Here is a 6,692-nt window from a genome sequence, read left to right on the forward strand (position 1 = left end):
TAGCGTGTTGCGTTACATTGCAAATTTCAAAGGGGTTGAATTGCAATTTTCTCGATTTTTGATCGGCGTTCATGCAAAATTGCTGGTAGATCCCACAAAAATGAATCCGTAAGCCTAAAATTCATCGACTGAACTGTCTTTTGCTAGAATATCAGACGATTTGAAGCACTACCGGTCAGCGTTTTTCCTCACTGAAATTGCATAACTTTTGAGTTTTGTTTTAATTAGAAAAGTATGTCTACTTAAGGTTACAGTATACCTTCAGGGGTGTCTCGCGCGCAAGCGATGTAGCGCGTGCAGTTTAAGCTGTAGATAACTAAACCCCTATATCAAATTAAAGCTTATGGAGCTGGCTATCAAACTATACCAACAATTTTGAAAGAAAATGAATTGTCGAATTTTTCACGACCACTAAATGCGAGCGCCCGAATCACCTTTCGAAAGCTACAAGTCAAAGCGAATTTCGTTTTTCGCCAATTTAATTTTTTCCTCGGTTTCAGGGCCCAAAGCGCTTAAAAAACGTGTCTGCGTTTTGGCATATTCGATTGCAGTAAAAAGTTACAGAACATTTTCGAAATAGGATTAAAAAAATGTGGAGTGATCGTACAAAAATCGCTCTCGAAGAAAAAGTATTTCGAAATTAACAATTCCCAGACACGCTTTTGTAGTTTATATGTTAAACTAGCCACTGTCCAAATTTAAGAGCAATTGAACAAATTTCCTTTGAGTTATAACTCTTTAAAGTGTCTGCTTCAAGTGAAAAAATTTATTCGAGAAAACAGCGCTAAGAAAAATTTTCTGCTTTGCGAACAAACTCCGTCCACAAACGCCTTCGACTGGGTTCTCAGGTAACTAAGCCAATCATGTCAGTGCAGGGAAAGTTTACTACCGTTAACCTCCTGGTGAAATTTACGCGCGAATCTCTAAAAAACTCTTGTGTTTCGCAATGCGCTCAAGGAACCAAAGGCAGAGAGATAATTTTTCTGTAGCTCGGTATTTCTTGAAGCTGGTCTGGCAAAATAGGGAAGACTAAAAAGGATACGAACGCTAGAGTGGCTGAGCGAAGGAAACAAACAAAAGACAGCGCGGAGAGCTACTGTGTGTGAGCAACTGTGCATGGATAATATTTCAAATGGTCTCAATGAGTCCGACGATTCGTCGATATCGGACTCATCAGAAGAGTTTCTGTCAGCATCCCTGTTATTGCTGTCAAGTTCCGAAATTTTTACAGAACCTTTCTTTTCTCTCACCACGAATATTTGCCCGCCTTATACGATAACTATAGCTTCATCCGCGTGGCGAACTTTCGCTTCTTCACTCATTGATGTATTTTCATTCGTTCTTCGCTGTTTTCGCTTTTTCGAACCGGTCCATGGTTTAAACGTGGTCTATGTTTACTTATAACTTAATAGAGACACGCCTAATATAAAAAATGCTGGGTAGTCAGAACAACAATGCTGATCAACTGAGTAGTCAATTCGTGACATCCATATAAGTAATTCCCGCGAAAATCGTCTCGGTTGATTGCATACGCGCCATAGGGCTGTCAATCAAGAGGTAAACTTTTACTTCCGGTGAAAACGTAAAACCGCCATTTCTCCGCCAATATTTAGCCTTTTTCAAAAAAATTTTTCAGAAATTAGAGATTATTCTTCGACCTCTATTTTGACCCAAAAATCCAAATTTGAAGAAAATTGCCGACCCGAAGGTATACTGTAACCTTAATCGGGGCTCAGTTCGGCCAGAAAACACAAGAAATAAAAATGATCACTATGTCTTGATTAAGGAAGAATCAATGTATACATTTAAAGTTGAGAAAGTTTCACAGCGATGTAAACGACTGTGCAGCAAGAAGCTGAAAAGTGTAAAATTTCGGATTATAGCGAAGTGAAATCTAAGCTTTTGGTGCGATAACCGTTTTTCGTGAATTTCTGCCGTTATATTGGATATTTCAAAACACTAACTTGATTTCCGTCAGTTGCTTACCTAGGCCTTCAAACTGGCAAATTATGAGCAAAATCGATTTTTGGACCGTGGCCACGATTTCTTTGATTGTTAGTGGCAATTGCTCTTAAAGCCTGAAAAAAAAAACAACAAAACAAAACAAAAAAAAAACAGGCCTGAACGGGATTCGAACCCATGACCTCTGCGACACCGGTACGTTTGAAACATTTTTTAATTTGTATTATTTTCAAGCATATTTTGTAATCAAAGAAATTTTTTAAAAAAGCCTTCGCTGGACTCGTTGACTGAAATGATGTTTGAAATTTTTTGTATTTGCGTTATTTTAAGCATATTTTGTAATCAAAGAAGTTTTAAAAATAGGCCTTCTCTGGACTCGTTGACTGACATGACGTTTTCTCATTTGACAGATTTGAATTATTTTCAAGGATATTTTGTAATCAAAGAAATAGAAAAGGCCTTATTCTATGGACTCGTTAACAGAAATGACTTTTATAACAGTTTTTATCTGTATTATTTTCAAGCATATTTTATAATCAAACAAATTAAAAAGAGTCACGTTAAATATCACCATTTTCCTGCTTTGATGGAGACATGAACTTAACCTTTCGCTCGAGTTTTTACTTTTCCGTTTGTCCTCTTAAACATTTTGCTTTACTGTAGAACCTAACAATGCCCGACGGTATCCGAAAAAAACAACAAAAAATCCTTTTGATCTATCATTGCGCACAAACGTCTCATTGCAAGACTTGGCATTATCCTGTTTTTGCATTGACATTTAGGTCCTTTCACAAGTGGTCTGGCTTTTCAAAGTTTTCCGAGCCCACTTGAAGCTACTTGAAGCTGGCATGTGACTAGCTTATTTATACCCAGTGTGATTCATCACGCGTCCTGTATTACACCATCTCGTGGTCGCAGTGAAAGTGCATTTGGAAATTTTTAAATGTTGTGGTGCAAGATTACATCGTGAGTATATTTTAATGTGGAAGCGCGGTGACCTCACGGTTAGTGCGCTCATCTCCGGATCGAGTGGTCCGGGTTCGAGGGACATTGTGTTGTGCTCTTGGGCAAGACGGTGCCTCTCTCCACCCAGGTGTATAAATGGGTGCCGGCAAATTTAATGCTGGGGGTAACCCTGCGATGGATAGCATCCCATCCAAGTGGGAGTAGAAATACTCCTAGTCGCCTCATGCTACGGAAATTGAGATAACCTCCGGCCTGAAGGGCCACACGGCTGGTATCCAGACTTACCAGGAGTAAAGAAGTCCTTTTTCTGAAAATTTGTGACAAGCGAGAAAGGTTTATCCGGGAAACGAAAAAGTATTAGTGAAGATTAGCCGCCTTTTGCAAGTCAAATGAAGCAAAAGTTTATGAGTTTAAATGGCCGTTCAAAGGTACAATTGTGTTGCTTAAAATCGGTCAAGTTCACTGAAGTACAAAAGGACAAGTTCCAGATGAAGGGTTAGAAGTACTCAGCTTAATTCCATGCAGAAAAATCTAACTGGAGCAAGCTAAGATACTAAACATTGCCTTCCTGAGTTTTCAGCTAAAAATATTGAACATGAGTACGTGAGTCAACAGTGAGGTAACTTATTATTTTCTTTTTTGTACCCGTACGGTATGTTACGTTACCTTCTTTATTGTAAAACGTAACCCTTAAAGAGGCATTCATACAGCTACTTGTAATCAAGTAGCTCAGGAGAGCAGAATCTGATGGTGCTTGGGGCAAAAAGTTTAGTTTTTTTTTTTCCACAAAACGTAGGAAAACAGAAAGTGATCTAGCGAAAGAAAAATATAGGGGTCAACGAACATCTCAGATCCTGATGCACGCGGAACGCAAATAACCAAAGAAAATGGCCACATTTGAGTATGACAGAATTAGAAAGATCATAAATATCCTGCAAAAAAGGTATTGATAACTTCTGTGAGCAGTCCAAAGTTCCGGTTGTCAGGTTGTATGGCTGTCTTCAAGTCCCAAAACGGCGCATGACATAGATTATTAGCCTAGGGGGCACCCAGAATGCCCCAATATGCTCTCCTAATGTATGGATAAAGATATATAAAGGACAGCATAACATTAATTTTTTTGTTTTCTAGACAATAATTACTCTCAAGGACAATAGCACTCGGCTCTCACAGACGCCTGCCTTGGCTAACTCCCATCGCGACGGAGAATCGAATTCAAGCGGAAATATTGATTTAAGAGGAACCTTCAGTGCAGTAAGTTTTTTTTTTGTGGATAGACTTTTCAACGCTAATAGCTAGGTAATATAGCTGAATTCAACGTCATGGATCATGGCAAGCAATTGGAAGACAATAGTTGGTTCTCAGTTTCTGAAAACTACTCGTACGTTTTAGATTCATTTTGCAAACATTTAAGAATAATGACAAATCTTTCCTTTTGTTTTGCTCTTTGGGACCTAGTTTGAATAGAACAATATATTTAACAAGTAAGGTATGAGCTCGATTGAATTGTCAATGAGGCTACGGCCAAACAAATAGCGTACACATTTTTTTCTGACAACTTGCCTTCACGGTTCTATAAGCACTCAATGACTGGCCCCCAGGGACACAGTGACTTTTGTTTCCCCGAGACCCTCAATGTTCCTCGTGGCGAAGCCGAGACGAAACATTAAGTGTTTTGTTATACCTCCCAACTCAAAACTAGAAGAAAAACTGCGACGAAATCATTTGCTTGAAGGCGGCTGGCTCACAAATTTGCTGCGGTTTCAAGGAGCACGACCTGATCACGTGCGAGTCTAAAGTTCAAGTTGTTGTTTCGCTAGGGAGTTAAGGCCGGTCCTCACTTGCGACGCAAGCATAAGCATAAAGATAAGCATAAGAAGCTTATGAGCTAGTGAGGACAGCCACGACATAAGCATAAGCATAAGATTTCTTACTTATGCTTATGCTTATGTTCAGCGAGGACATCGTTGACATAAGCATACAGTGCTCGCTGATTGGCTGAGAGTCTTATGCATATGCTTATGTTTATGCTTTTGTCAACATGTCCTCGCTGGACACTACAGCGACATAAGCATAAGCATAAGCATAAGAAGAACGCAAGGTTTTGATATTCTTATGCTTATGCTTATGTCGTGGCCTTCCTCACTAGCGCATAAGCTTCTTTTTATGTTTATGCTGATGCTTATGCTTGCGTCACTAGTGAGGACCAGGCTTAAGTGAATTTTGTTCACCCTAGGGAGTTAGCGAGTTTTGACCCACGACACGTGACGCGTTCTCCTCCAATCGGAAAACGTATTTGAGTTGGGAGGTATAACAATTATAATTGTCAAGATTGCTTTTTTCAGCACGCAAATCAAAGAAAAACTCACTGCTTGTCTTTTGCATAATAATGGTTGCGAGGATTGCTGCATTAACTCGGCACATAAATTTAAAAAGAAAATGGCTCATTATGGATTAACTCTTCATGACGGAATACAGGCAAGAAAAACTCGTCGCTGTTTTATCAGTCTACTGTCGTCGAGTTTTTTTACCAATACCCAGCAATGCAATAATTTTGCCGACGTAGGCGGTTGAGTATTTGTCTGCTGTGGCCGCAGCCGGATAAATGCGTGCTATGTAATGATATAGTTTTGGCGACGAAGAAAAGTTCATAAACGCCGTTATTCAACGGATTCTGAATTTGAGAAAATGCGCTCAAATCTCAGAAGCGATTAGATTACGGATTCACTTAGTATGTATGACCATGTACACTCTATATTTTCGAGGAATTAATTATATATAAAACCAATTTTTGTCACCCTAAATAAAATACGCAGTTTAGTACGTTTAGTACGTTTATGGCTCTCAGACTGTCTCTGTTTTACGTGCTTGTGAAATCTCTTCTGTTGCCAAGGTTGCCCCAGTTTTCCTAAACTTCGTTTCTTTTCTACTCTCTCATAATAAACACCTGTTGAATGTCTCCAAGTCGAAAATTCGCACATCCCAATGTTGCTTGCATACAATAACAACAGCTCACTTTACTTGATGCGAAAATGTGAGAGGGCTAATTCTCCTCCGCTTTCCTATCCTCTGTTATTACAAATTAATATTATTCGAACATACTGGTCTGTTCGCTAAGTCACCATGATAAATTGCTAAGCGATTTTCCTTAACTTATTCTTTCCAACCCCTACTTGTCTGATTTTTTTGTTACGTTCTATTTTTCTTGCGGTATCCTTCAAAAATATTATAAACATTTTTGTATAAGATGCCTTCCATGAAGGTCTAGACTCACTAATTAAATACTATAAAAAGCGCGTTTACAAAATGTATTTTTAAAACTGCTACACATCATGACATCATGCTGATATTAATACCGTGATATTTTCCATAGGTTTGCCCCGGGAGTTGTATTACGTGGTGTAAGTAATTCATGTTGTTATGACAATGCAATGATTTTAATTTCGTTCACCTTGAATAAAGAAGAAGCTGCCTGAAAGTGGCTCCATAATCAGTTTTACGAATGCGCACGCGGGCTGTGAACAAGTTGACTGTACGACCAAATTTTCAAGTCAGTGTGAAGTATTTCAAAGAAAACATTCAGTCTTTTTAAATTCAAATATTGTTATTTACTTTCAGAGGTGATGCATTTGTAGAATTGGATGAAATTTCCTGTAAAATCGTATACAAACCAAGTGGTTTGAAACATGCATGCTCAAATGGGGATCTTGGCTAATCCTATGTTGATTGCGTAATATTGGGTAAAAAGTAAAAGCTTTCTTCTT

Source organism: Orbicella faveolata, unplaced genomic scaffold (assembly GCF_042242905.1).
Source record: "Orbicella faveolata isolate gen_17 unplaced genomic scaffold, um_ofav_v1 contig_3, whole genome shotgun sequence".
In the NCBI taxonomy this organism is placed as follows: Eukaryota; Metazoa; Cnidaria; class Anthozoa; order Scleractinia; family Merulinidae; genus Orbicella; species Orbicella faveolata.